Below are 14,791 nucleotides of genomic sequence, written 5' to 3'. Positions count from 1 at the left end.
TGTGTGTGTGTGTGTGTGTGTGTGTGTGTGTGTGTGTGTGTGTGTGTGTGTGTGTGTGTGTGTGTGTGTGTGTGTGTGTGTGTGTGTGTGTGTGTGTGTGTGCGTGTGTGCGTGTGTGCGTGTGTGTGTGTGTGCGTGTGTGCGTTTGTATTACCAATGTTACGAGGACTTCCCTATTGACACACACCAACACTCAGAGGACTGTTTTCGTTGGGAGGACTTACCCTCGAGTCCTCGAAATGTTTTTTTCAGGAATATCATCTAGATAAGGACTTCGTTTGAAATTTGCAATTTCGTAATGGTCCCCATAAAGTCGACATGTTACGAGTTTGTGCATCTAGCCACACACCTTTTACAGTTCCTTCATAAAGTGTGCGTAGAGGTAACCAATCAAATGTCTACTTGTGAGCTGAAAGTGACCAATCAGATTTGCTTCTAAACCGGTGCTAGTATAAAAAAATCCAGTCCTCAAAATATCGGAGAACCTTAAGTTGAGTGCCAATGTCCTCATAATATCAGAAAATGAAGACACGGCGTGTGTGTGTATGTTGTTGACAGTAACAGACTGAACAATTTGTCGTTTTGGTCTTTCTTGGTACAGTTGAAAATTTGAATTATCACTTATCTATAAATATATGGTGATATCTGTTGAAATACCATAATAATCTGTCTTGTGTCGTTGTTATAACGGTAATGAACAAAACAGTGTGGCAACTGAGCTCAGACTTTAGTGTTTACGCAAAAGTCGACAAAGTCCATCACATACAAAAACAAAATGACATTAAAATGATATGACAGAAATTATTTGATCTCAAAAAGTTCAACACCTGATACATTGTCTTTTTGCAGGGTGAACAGAAAACACAATAAAAACAGAATTCTTTATTTTAAAATAAAGGCCTCCGGTCCAAAAACCATGTAATTAATACAGTTGTAACAGTATGAGTTGTGTCAAATTTCAATGTTCATGAGGTATCAATAACATCAAGTGGTACACATAAAGAGAGACTTTCCTAACAATATCAGCATCTTGAGATGACATCAGTTCATAGAAATTATTTGATCTAAAAAAAGTTCAACACCCGATAAGTTGTCTTTTTTTAAAGGTGAACAGAAAACACAATAGAAACTCCGTCCTGCTAAAATATACAGAAATTGAACAATACCCAGAAAAGCCAATTGAAATCGAAGCCCTGGTTGCCTTTAAATTGATTACAAACACATATTGTTTATGAAACTGATCTAACGTAAATGGAATTATATGCATACTATTTTACAAGTCAATCTGCAACAAGCTATGCAAAAAGCGCGTGGTTGTGTGAAGCAATGATTGTTACTTATTTGTACCCAATCTCATCAACTGCAGGTATTACGTAAATCTGAAAATGAAGAAAATAAACTTTTTGGTAAATATATTCACAACCAGACTCGGTAACTAGAAATAACACTTTCACCGTGAGACATTAAAAGCAGATGAAGCGCCTTAAAATTAGTGATATTGTTTTTAAAAAAATGTTTAATTAGTAAGATACATGTTCTTTCAATCCTCTGTTTGGAAACAATAGAACAGTGAGAAGAGTTATATTTTCGTGAACATACTTGAAAGCAGAAATCGTCGATCGAGTGGTCAAGATCGCCCTTCTATATGTTAAGACCCAATACTATTTTGTTTAACGTATACACTGATACGAAATACGCAATTAACAAGTCAACATAAACGTATATCTTACTGATGTAAATTGACATGACACGACTGCGCTTGTTTTACCAATATTACGAGGACTAAACTATGAACACACACCAACACTTTTACACTCGAGTTAGACAAATCCAAAGTAGCGTTTTTTGATAAACAGGGCCTAATGCAACATAATGTCGTTGACTAATAGAAAATCAGTGACGACGTTTTAAGCCAAAACTGGATTTTCGTTTAAAACAGACCCCCCACAAACGACAAATTCTATGAAACCGGAAAATGTCGTCCATGATTAGCCTGTGCGGACAGCAATGACAATTTTCACATATGCAATTAGTCCTGTTTTCTCAAAACGTGGCTCATACGCGAGTTACGGTAAGCTGAATATTATCATAGATAATATTACCTTATGGGAGTTAACCCATGGACACGAACGCGCCGAGCGTGAACATCCCCGTCAATGGTCCGCCAAACGCGGCAGGTAGAGTTCCAGCGATCTGAAATATAGTGAATATGAGACACACTCTGCGAAAACGGGGCTTAAAGCATATGCTTACGATGTCATTCGCACAGGCTAAACAGGGACGACACTCTCCGCCAAGATGCTTGCTTAAAAGAAACTTACTTTAAACGAAAAATACAAAAAAATACAAACGGAAGGTGATGTCGCTAATAATACTGTGCAACATGAAGACGCTAATCTGGGTCGACACTTAACGCACATGCATTTAGTCCACTTTTCCCAGAGCGGCTTAAAAATAGGCTAAGGGTGCAGTAACTGCAACACGGCTTGATTTCAATCTTTAAGTAAGTTCATGCTAGTTGTCAAAGTTGTGTGTAATGTAACACGATTTATTGTAAATGCACCAACAATATTTGAAAAGCAAGCAGATACAAATTAATTTAGTTGTCAAGCAATTTATCATCGCATTAAACACGTTTATCAAAGTAATATAAAACGTTTTTTTTTAATTCTCATTTCAGTCGGATTAAATTAACAATACATGTACTTACCGTAACGTTTATCATTTGAATGCATTATTCTAATAATTATTCACTCTGTACAGTAGCTGTGTGTACTACGTTCGGCTCAAACCCATTTATTTCAGCTCGATTGCATAGAATGCCTACCGCTTATTCGCAAAGCTCTCGAGTCCGTTTCCTGGGACTAGAACCTAATACTTGCTGTCTCTGGGGGGTGAGGAGATCTAAAGAACGCTCCCACAGTGAGTATTGAACCCATGATCTACCGGTCGCTAGGCGGACACCATATCCACTACGCAATGGCGACCTATGTTTGTATTGACTACACTGGGAATCTTTCCAAATAAGTCATCAACCACAGTCGGCATGTACGTTCGGGCACGGGAATCTTGCACAATGAGGTAGCCAACCGTTAGAGATGAAATGGATATTTTAGAGCACGGGTTTTTGGGAGGATACGGTTTCAAGGAACTTAATCACAGATGTTCGTATTTTTAACAAACATCATGAACACTGTTTACGTACTAATATATTATTTGTTTAATAGTTTTAACTTATTATAATAGAAATAACAAACATTTGGCTAAAACATATTGAAATACCGGTTTTCGAACGTCTGTTGAAGCATAAGATAATGTATTAATTCTCCACGCTGGATTTATTATTGAAAAACGAAACAGTAACATACACACTGTGCTAGTCCTCAAAGTATTTTCGAAAGTATCGATGATTGCTCATTAATGAAGCAATATTTTAACGATTAGTAAAAGTCCGGAGTGCTATTTTGCTTGTTTCAACATAATATACACATTCTTTCTTAAATAATTGACACTTTTCACGAAACTGTGGACAAGACCCTTCAATTTTGCATGCGCATATACAGGCTCAGTTCAGCGGTCAATTAGCACAGGCTAATCAGGAACGACACTTTCCGTCTAAACTGGATTTTAGCTGGGAAGAGACTTTCGTTTAACGCAAAATATCACGAACGCGGAAAGAGTCTTTACGCACATACATTAAACCCCGTTTTCACAGAGCACGGCCCATATGTTTGTGCGTACCTGTATAAGCGTTCCACCAATCATCGCAATCATGAAGGCGACGAAAATTGTCACACCTCCGAGCACGACAATGGTAATGAGAAGGCATAAACCTAACATCCAACATTAGCATGTGCGTAAAGTGTCGTCCCAGGTTGGCTTGTGAAGTCCGCGCAGGCTTATCTCAGACAGTAATTTACGGTCTTATGCATTGTGTAGTTCAAAGGAAGTCTATTCTAAACGAAAATACAGTTTCGGCGGAAAGTGTCGTTACAAATAAGTCTGTGCGATACGACACTGCACGCACATGCATTAAACACCGTTTTACTATAGCGAGATTCAAATAGATGTTTAGTGTTGTTTTATTTGGAATTCGTTATAAATAAATCTAGGTCAGATATGAGATTGGTAGGCACCGATACTCAGCCCTAACATGTGTGTCTTTTTGGATAGAGTTTGTTAACTATGGTGTCATTTGAACAATTGCTTTAGGAATTGAACAAAACTGACAGTGCTAAATGGGAGGGGCACGATGCCCATAACATATTTTCAAACAACACGGTAATTTCAAAAAAAGACGTGCAATATGTGTGTTTGTTGGTAGTGCGTCATTTGTCATAGTCGGCTCATATATTAGCGCCAGTTGACTAGGCAGAGGTCTCATGTTGTTTATTGATGAGCCGCACTGTGGGAAAACTGGGTTAAATGAATTGCGTAAAGGTTCGTCCCAGATAAATAAAACACTAGCTTAATTTCTCTCCTGAAACTTATACTGGGGTTCAAGTATTCTTATAAAGTAAACAATGATTCTCTATCATACAAACAAGATTGAAGTAACTTCAGAGAAGAATTTGACTGAGCGCTGCAATTTCGATCTATATATTTTTTATGCAAGATTGTTAAGTTTGATATGGTGTTGTATTGGGTCAAAACTTATGGAGGAACGATCGTGAACACTTGATTGACGATTTTTATGTTATTCTATGCAAACTTATTTTATGTTAACAATATGATTATATGCGTTTCATTGGCATTTTATGCCTCATGGTGAACGAGTTATTTCTTGTAACCGTGCCTTGTTATTTACAAAAAGTTATCGTATTAATTTTAAGCTTTACGTATGACTTTCTTTTCATGAGGTTGGGGACAATTCGGTAACAATATATGCTTAATATATTTCATCAAATGGTTAAGTCCTCATATTGTATGAATTTGTTGAGAGTTGAACTTGAACAAATGTATTATGGGGGTGAAGGTCAAATTGTGGGTGGTAAAACCAAGTTTCCGGGTGCCAAACTCATAGCCAAATCATACCGGTCCACCCAATATACGGTTCCATATACCTGTCCCCTAATTAAAAAAATCAAAATCCAGGACTTTATCCCTAGTACTGGTGAAGTTCCCACTTCAAGATTTTCTTGGCTAGGAAATGGCAAGTAAAGGGGGCATTATTCATACTAAAGTGACCTTCATACTATGGGCATCGTTTGAAAGCTGGTTGCACCCCGATTATGGATCAGAAAGAATTTTGAGGATCGAACTTTTCGTTCAAGAGTTATGGACCTTGGCGCACCCAACGTTAAAAGTCTATGGGTTTTTTTGCCGAATTTTGATCTGGTTAATGTTAGTGCTCTGTAGGTTGCATACATAGACCCCTTATTTTAGGTGTGTACGTACAAGGTGTGAATCTCTACAAGGCCCGGGAGGTCCGCCCGGGGATAAGGGGGGCGTGTAATAATGAAGTTTTGGGCGTTTTTTGGCCTATTTTTTCGTTCTTTTTTTAAAGTCGAAATCTGGTGATTTTATTTCGCAAGTTAAAATAAATTATTTAATATTGTCGCAATTGTAATACAATTTCCAACAAATGGACACTTTTATTTTGAAAATCGGCCGAAAAAATGAACGTGAATGAAACGATGAATTCTGAGGTCGTTAGAGACACTTCTGGGAGGTTAAACAATATCACTAATTTTAAGGCGCTTATTCGGCTTTTTATGTCTCACGGTGAAAGAGTTATTTTTAGTTACAGAGTCTGGTTCTGAATATATTTTCCTAAAAGTTCATTTTCTTCATTTTAAGATTTTCTTCATTTTAAGATTCACGTAATACCTGCAGTTGATGAGGTTGGGCTTAGATTTCAAATGGCTTTTCTGGTTATTGTTCAATTTCTGTATATTGTAGCAGGATGGTTGTTGTTTTGTGTTTTCTGTTCACCTTTCAAAAAGACAATGTATCGGGTGTTGAACTTTAATTAGATCAAATAATTTCTGTAATCATTTTATTGTCATTTTGTTTTTGTATGTGATGGATTTTGTCGACTTTTGCGTAAACACTAAAGTCTGAGCTTAGTTGCCATCAAACAGTTGTTATCAGATTAAAGAAAACGGTTAATTAAATGGCAATGATTATTCTCATTTTAGGATAAATACTAGCTTCCAAAGAATTGTACAACATTAAATAATCGATGGTCTTATCGAGCTTTTATTGAGAATCGTGCTTGCAAATATATTTGGTTAAATCGTGTGCGGCTGTTCAAACTCGTCAATGTTAGTGTAGTGTAACCTCTAAACTAGTGTAGTGTGTAAACTGGCGCAAATGTTCAAGAAATCGAAAATAAATTTTCGTCAAAGAGTCGCGACAAGTGATTCTGACGCGGAAAAGAATCACATTGGATTCTACCGGAGCCGAAAGAGCAAAAGAAACACAAAATACCCAAATCTTCCTTCGTGCTGACTGCTGATTTTCGTCCACGAAGAAGGTAATACGTTTTCGCGACTTAGAATACCGGTTTATATATACATGTAGGTAGGTAAACAAACCAAGCGCTTGCTGGCTCTCCGGTCGTAGTTCGAAATAGGTCTGCATAGACACAGCAGTTACGGAATGTACCTGAAAATAAGCAGTGTAACATGTCCGCATAATAGGATATTTATGGTCAAAAAGTAAAAAAATATCCCCGACTTTCAATCTTGGTTAAATACTTATGATCATGTTTTTTCCTTGCGACACCTTCTTTCTTCTTCTCCTTCTTCTTCTATTATAATAATGGCTATGTTCAATACATATACATTATAGCCATGCGTGGGGGGTTAAAAAGAAATAGATTGATAGGTTTCCCAAGTTACTTAATCCACTCAGGAAAATCCTATCGACAGTGATAAAAAAGATGCAAAACCTAACACTTTAAGCCCTTAAGACTTAAATATATACATATACAACTGTGCATGTGGTGAGAATATTAGTCAAGTTAAAACCAGGATAAAAGCAGAAACATGTGATATAAGGAAGGAACACTGATGTAGACAGCACTGATTTAAATCCAGCGATCGTATCAGCGCTGACTACATAGATGAAAGTGTGTTCCATTGTACAACTGTTCTTGGAAAGAAAGAAAATTTGTGGTAATCAGCTGTACTTGGTGGTATTTGGTATGCCATGTGATGGTGATGGCGTGAGTGTCTAATGTATGGAGTGAGATAGTGAAGGGGATTGACGCCAACATGATTATGTACTATTTTATAGAACAAAATGAGTCTCGCTTGTTGTCTTCTTAATTGCAATGTATTCCAATTCAAATCCTTAATTATATTTTGTGACCGTGCCCTGTGTCTTGCTGTAATTATGCGTTACAAATTTGTCAGCTTGACGCTGAACATTTTCAATTTTATCAATATCTTTCTGATGGTAAGGGTCCCACACACTAGAGCAATATTCCAAGGATGGTCTAACAATGCTGTTATATGCCGCTGCCTTAGTTTCCATTTTAGAAGAATGAATGTTTCGTTTTAAGAATCCTAAGCTCTGGCTTGCTTTACTAATTTTATTTACGTGAGATGACCAGTTTAAAGTTGAGCTTACTTCAACGCCTTGTGTGCGGCTTTAAATAAATTGGATTATAAAGAGAACATTTAACAGCGATTTTCCTCCTTCTTTATAAAGTACCGGTAAACGGTACTTTCCCAATCGAACGAAAATTCCCAAATTCCCAAAACGGTACTTTCCCAATCGAGCGAAAATTCCCAAATTCCCAATCGGCATCTGGAAAAATCCCAATCAGCGTCCGAATTTTTTCTCAAAACGATAGAAAGTTTCGTAAAAAAACCAACTTTCGGCGAGCGAACAAAGAAAATCGTATAGTTGTGTGTAACCACGCGCTCGATTAATTTCGGGTTTTATTATTCAGCGCATTCAATCAATAGAGTTGTTACTGTTTCCGGTTCTTTTGCCAGGCAGCCAGCGTACTGTTTTACGTCGGTTTGTAACCTTATCGTAGTTTGAAATGAGTCATAATAGCAAATATTATGCCAAAAAACCAATCGGAACCATCAATCACAGGACACATTGACAGCAATAATGATGCTGTGCAGGGAGGGATGCAAGCAACTGAGTGATGATTAAACATCAAAGATTGTTGAAATTTCACAAAAATGAAAGAGAGAGACATTGCTTTAAAAGAGATTAAAACAACTAGTAATTGATTTGGTGTGTTCTTTATAATATTTTGTTATTTATATAAACTTTATAACTTAATGGTCATTAAGGCATGCCTGCAAATGATTATTTAAATGGGTATGTTCAATTAAGTATGAACTGTATGATGTATTCAATAAGACCCAAACTTCACGACGCGATTTTCCCAATTTCAGGATTTCACGACTCGATTTTTCCCAATTTTGAGGTTTTCACGACTCAATTTTTCCCAATCGGACCGGTACGGGTACTTTTCCCAATTGGACAAGGAAAATCGCTGTTTAATATTCTCTTTAATACAATGGCATAATTGTTACACATATTTTTTCTAATTTAGCGGTATCTATTACAGTTTCATGCGAACGATATTACATGCTAACTTTCGTACAGTAGTGGTTTATCATTTGCATGCCATTGTTACTACATTGTACAAAATGTATGTGATACTTATTACAATAATGTGAATGTGATAGTATTACGTTCCCGCACTATAGCAGATTTTAAATATGCAAACAAATCTAAAGGTGCATGCAAGGTCATCATATTGAAATAATTTGTTATGACTTGAATAATCTAAAAAATGTGTACATTTCATCAAAAGGTTGAGTCCTCATAATGTAGTGTTTGTTGTAAGTTGAAATCTGTAAAATATTGTTTTTTTTAGTTATTGCTCAAAATATAAAGTCCTCATACTGCAGGGCTCTCGCTAGGTTAGGTTGAAATTTTCTTTTGCCACACATTAACGCCTTATTTTGCCACTTTTAAAAAATATGAGCCTTTTAGTTATATTTATGGCTGGAAATCTATAAAGAAAAAAATATATTTTTATGTTTTTTTTTGAAAACTTCAATTGTAAATTTTTAGGTCCCATTTTGGAAAAATATATACTTTTTTCAATTTGGAATTGGGCTGAATACAAGACACGATTTTTAACGAAAAAAAAAAATGAACAGGCTGCATTTCAATTCTTTAAGACAAAAGTAAAATAAAACCATATGATTGTGATTTTTTTGTACAGGTGTATTAGTATCTTACAAAAAATGTAATTAAACCAGTAATGTTTAGTATCTTTTTTCACTTCCTTGTAAATATTCAGCAATTTAATGTTGTATCAAATGTATACTTTGTTACAAATTTATATAAATATATATATATATATATATATATATATATTAAATCATTTAAAATCTCATTTAACATCAGCTATTCCAAAACCGACCTGTACACGAGTCCCTTATTTATTGGCAATTTGCTAGTGCCAGGAAAACAGCTATATTTTAGCAGAGGTTATCTCTTCCCATTTTCTCATTCTTGAGTGCCATATTAATGATTCATTTAAATTTGCAGAAGCATATTTAAATAGCACAACTTGTCAAGGCAATTAATCAAGGAATCATCTATGAACAATTTCAATGTCTAATGGCTCCTAACTTTCCATTTAAATTTTTAACTTTGCATGACCTGTAAATGGGGCAAACAATGCCAGAGACTGCTCTTTTGGCCTCAACATACAATTGACTTTAAGCGCCAGTTGTTTTTACAAATTGAAAGATTTTATCACCACTTTTCTAAAACTTTCGCATTTGGTGCCAATTGCGAATGACAGTGGGAGCCCTGATGCTGTAGGAGTTTGTTTGTTGTGAGTTGGATTCTGTAAAACATGTAAGTCCTCAAAAGGTTAAGTCCTCGTATTGTTGGAGTATATGGAGAGTCTTTATGAGTGGTATCAGCAAAGAAATTGTGTTAGTCAACAAATTATAGTCCTCATATTCACTTCAATATGAGTTCAAGTATGTAGGAGTTGTTGTAAACTGAAGTCTGTAAAGCATCCGTTTTACTCCTCCAAATGTAGTCCTCATATTGTGGGAATTGTTTTGTAGTGAATTATGCAAAATTCTTGTGTTAGTACTCAAAAGTTAAAGTCCTTATATTGTAGGAGGTGTTGTAACTTAAAGAATGTAACACACATACCTTACCTTAGCATTCTTGATTGAAATGCATAAAAAAGTGTGTAAGTATCTGAACATTATACCGGTCAGCTGCGAACACTCAATTTAAGATTGACCATCACTGTTTAGCCTTTAGCAACAAGTAGGCTTTGTTTCACATTACAAGTAGCATAAATGATTTGTATCCAGTTCAAAGCCCATGCCCCTCTGGACCCATCCATTAAAAAAGGTGTCTGGTGTATGTGTGGGTGTTGAATCATTGAACCTAAGCCACAGCATGTTCTCACAATCTTTTGTTTTCTTTTTCATTATTCATGTTTAAGATACACACGCGACATTACACAAACCTATGGCCCTGTCATCAAAGTTTCAGGGGCAAAGGGTATGTTTCAACACTAGGGTAGCGGAAAAGGGACTAAGGCCAACTAAATTTAAATTGTTTTCTTTCCACGCTACGTTTAAAGTATCATATTAAAGACGTAAATACAATTACAGAGAACATAGTTTCGAAATTGTAAAGACGCAATATGATCATTGACTATGATGTATAGTGATCTGATTTGTTTTCATGATTGTAAAATAACAATGTTTCTATGATATATACTAGTTAAGTAAATTATGCAAAAACTGGTCAGATAGTCGAAAATTCTCACTGCTCAGATGCAACTTTTATAATTTTAAGTGTGTTATGCCTCTTTCTTTCTTATCATGCAATCTCCAAAAAAAATCTTTAATTAAGTGACTGATTTGGTATATTTTTTATTTAATGACAAAAATCTACAGTGGCATAAATAAGACATAAGAAATATTTTTTTAGCTGTATCTAATCAGTGCACCTGAGATAGCTATTACCTGGCCATGCAATAGTTATAACGTTTGCATGCGATTTATTAAGATTGCATGTAATAAGTAATCAATAATGACATATATTTAAACATTGGTTAAATTGGGTTAGGGAAAAAAAAAGTAATGACTTAGTTTTCAGGCAGTGCTGCTTGGTTTTATTATGGCCTGCTCCTTAATTATTTTATAACAAAAAAAATATTCATGTTTACATTTTAACTTGGCTGAAAAATCTGGCAGATGTACAATTCTGTATACTTTTGTGTACATTCGGTTTGTTGGGAAAGCCTTCCTGACCAGAAATTCCCTTGAAGTTGATGTCAAAGCAATGAAAGCGTTATTGGATATTGGAGTCATTGGATATACTGTCTGTAAAGACGACACATTATTTAATCTCTTGAAAAGGTTTTTAGATTCATAAATGACTTTTAAAACTGTTGAATTTTATGTTATTGTAAATGGTGCCGTCTGGGTTTTGGAAAATTTGTTCAGTTTGATGTTGAGGAGACTGGTACATGTACATTACAGGGTTCTAAGATGTCAATTTTCTGAAGACATTTATTCTAGATGTACCCAGCTCGATATTTGCTTCACATATCAATTGCCATTGCTTTCCATAAATGGAAGTGGGAGGCTTTAAGCCATGTCTCTATGGCTGTATATATGTCCCAAAATTGGGATAAGTTCTATTTGACAGCATCATTAAGTGATGATGCAGGGCCCTTACTTCACTTTGGGTGATTGGGACTGGGGCCCTTAGAAGGGAGAATTTCGCGTCGTTTTGGGCAAAAAGGGAATTTTAGAAGATCTTTTCACCAACTTTTCAACACTTAAAAAAGCTATATGTTAATGTAATTTGCATAAATATACATGAAATCAAAGGTCAATAGTACGATACCAGCTGGCAACATAGGTATAAAAGTATTTAAAAAAATTAGGAGGGGGAATTTTTAGCTGAAAAAGGGGACAAAAGTATAATATTTTAAGGGGGAAATGGGTTCCAAAAACGAGGGCCCTGTGGTGACATGTTGTTTGGTGTGTTTAAGCATGTTCAATCACCACTTATATGTCACCACTTATTTAAAGTCTTAAAGGGATCTTTTCACGCTTTGGTAAATTGACAAAATTGAAAAAAGTTGTTTCAGATTCGCAAATTTTCGTTTTAGTTATGATATTTGTGAGGAAACAGTAATACTGAACATTTACCATGGTCTAATATAGCCATTATATGCATCTTTTGACGATTTTAAAACCTAAAAATTATAAAGCGTTGCAACGCGAAACGATTGAATAATTTGGAGAGTTCTGTTTTTGTCGTTAAATTTTGTGAAACTACGAAGATTGCTTATATAAGGTATAAAATACTCCATGTATAATTACTCGGCGGAATAGCTCAGTAGGCTAAAGCGTTTTTACTTCAGGACTCTGGCAGGACTCCAGGGGTCACTGGTTCGAAACCTGGTCCGGGCAATGTTCTTTTCCTTTTTTTAATTTTATTCTTGATTTTTTACTGGAGCTTTTACGATCCAATGTTTACATTTATCGATATAAAGCATTTAATGAATAAGTTAAAAAATGCCAAAATCTGTGAAAAGGCCCCTTTAAAGCATTTTTTTTTAAATTTAAACGCAAATTTTAATATTACCTTTTGAAATGATAGAGACTGAGTGTGAGTTTTAAGAGCGAATTTGTTACACGAGTTTTATGAATAAATTTGCTTTCTTAATTATAAAAGAAATAACATCCATGGCAATACACATTTTGATCGAGCTATGTTGTAACTAAAATCATAATATTTTTAAAATACATACTGTGTTAGTATAAAAACTTAAAACTGTAAGTAATCTGTAGGTTGTTTTTGATATGTTTGATAATGTTTTTCAAGGTTTATATAGAAAAATAGTTTTAAAAAACACAATAAAATATGATCTTAAATAAATTATAAAACAAAAATTCCCTCCCTTGTCTCATTTTGTTTGTTGAAAAAGTGCCTGAAAAACAACTTCATTTTTAGCTCATCTATTTTTTGAAAAAAAATTATGAGCTATTGTCATCACCTTGGCGTCGGCGTTGGCGTCCGGTTAAGTTTTGCGTTTAGGTCCACTTTTCTCAGAAAGTATCAATGCTACATGTATTGCATTCAAACTTGGTACACTTACTTACTATCATGAGGGGACTGGGCAGGCAAAGTTAGATAACTCTGGCGTGCATTTTGACAGAATTATGTGCCCTTTTTATACTTAGAAAATTGAAAATTTTGGTTAAGTTTTGCGTTTAGGTCCACTTTTCTCAGTGAGTATCAATGCTATTGCATTCAAACTTGTTACACTTACTTACTATCATGAGGGAACTGGGCAGGCAAAGTTAGATAACTCTGGCATGCATTTTGACAGAATTATGTGCCCTTTTTATACTTAGAAAACTGAAAATTTTGGTTAAGTTTTGTGTTTAGGTCCATTTTATTCCTTAAGCATCAAAGCTATTGCTTTCATACTTGCAACACTTACTAACTTTCATAAGGGGACTGTGCAGGCAAAGTAATGTAACTCTGACTGGCATTTTGACAGAATTATGTGCCCTTTTTATACTTAGAAAATTGAAAATTTGATTAAGTTTTGTGTTTAGGTCCACTTTATTCCTACAGTATCAAAGCTTTTGCTTTCATACTTGCAACACTTATTAACTATCATAAGGGGACCGTGCAGGCAAAGTTATGTAACTCTGACTGGCATTTGGACGGAATTATGGGCCCTTTATACTTAGAAAATTGAAAATTTGGTTAAGATTTATGTTTTGGTCCACTTTACCCCTAAAGTATCATAGATATTGCTTTCATACTTGGAACACTCAAAAACTATCAAAAGGGTACAGTAAAAGGACAAGTTGCATAACTCTGGTTGTCATTGTTACGGAATTATGGCCCTTTTTTGACTTAGTAACTTTTAATATATTGTTAAATTTTGTGTTTCAATCCACTTTACTTCTTAAGTATCAAGGCTATTGCTTTCAAACTTCAAATACTTTCATGCTATCATGAGGTTACTGTACCTGGCAAGTTGAATTTTACCTTGACCTTTGAATGACCTTGACTCTCAAGGTCAAATTATTAAATTTTGCTAAAATTGCCATAACTTTTTTATTTATGATTAGATTTGATTGATACTTTGACCAAACTACTCTTACCTGACATACCACAATAGACTCCACCCAAACCGTCCCCCGTGCCCTCCCCCCCCTCCCCCCTCCCGCCCCCCCCCCTATTTTTTTTTTTAAGATAATCTCACAAATGACCACCACACCCTCACACTATACCCCCACCCCACCCCCCCCCCCACCCCACCCCCCCCACCCCAATTTTTTTTTTTTTTTTTTTTTAAGATCATCTCACAAATTACCACCACACCCTCACACTATTCACTTTTTTCTCGCTTTTTTGGAAGTAAATGTAATAAATGTCCACAACCCCACACTATACACCCCTCTTCACTCCACCCCTCCCTCCTTTGTGATTGAAAATGAGAGTCCCTTCACCTTTAAAAAGAAAATAGATGAGCGGTCTGCACCCGCAAGGCGGTGCTCTTGTTAGCTTTAGCTATCGAGTGCATACAAAATAGCTATCATGCGTGCAACAAGTAATATTGTGTTAACACAATTATTACATGTACTATCGGGTTCTATTAATCCACATAATACCTACAGTCAGTGACCTCTACAATATGTTTGTATAGGTACCTGAAATATTAAAAATGTGTGCCTGGCCTCTAAAGTTGCTTGTTAAGTCATCATATTGAATGATCTCAAACAATACA

At 35.4% G+C, this 14,791-nt stretch overlaps 2 long non-coding RNA genes across 5 annotated transcripts in view; one reads left to right on the top strand and one right to left on the bottom strand.

Moving 5' to 3' along the window:
* Positions 1-867: 867 nt before the first annotated feature.
* Positions 868-6,613, bottom strand: LOC127843844 (uncharacterized). The gene is made up of 3 exons (XR_008032372.1): positions 6,540-6,613; positions 2,103-2,193; positions 868-1,379 (listed from the first exon to the last, which is right to left on the bottom strand). It is a non-coding gene; the product is annotated as an uncharacterized LOC127843844 (long non-coding RNA).
* Positions 6,263-14,791, top strand: part of LOC127843839 (uncharacterized) — a 26,998-nt gene continuing 18,469 nt past the window's right edge. For 2 of the 4 annotated variants that reach the window (XR_008032366.1, XR_008032364.1), the window contains exon 1: positions 6,266-6,478. This is a non-coding gene — a long non-coding RNA (uncharacterized LOC127843839). Of the gene's footprint in view, positions 6,479-14,791 lie in introns of all 4 variants that reach the window. The other 2 variants (XR_008032367.1, XR_008032365.1) reach the window with 2 other exon arrangements.

This window comes from Dreissena polymorpha, chromosome 9, assembly GCF_020536995.1.
Source record: "Dreissena polymorpha isolate Duluth1 chromosome 9, UMN_Dpol_1.0, whole genome shotgun sequence".
Taxonomy (NCBI): Eukaryota; Metazoa; Mollusca; class Bivalvia; order Myida; family Dreissenidae; genus Dreissena; species Dreissena polymorpha.
Note: the sequence above shows the minus strand (reverse complement) of the source record. Positions and strands in the feature narration are given on the sequence as shown.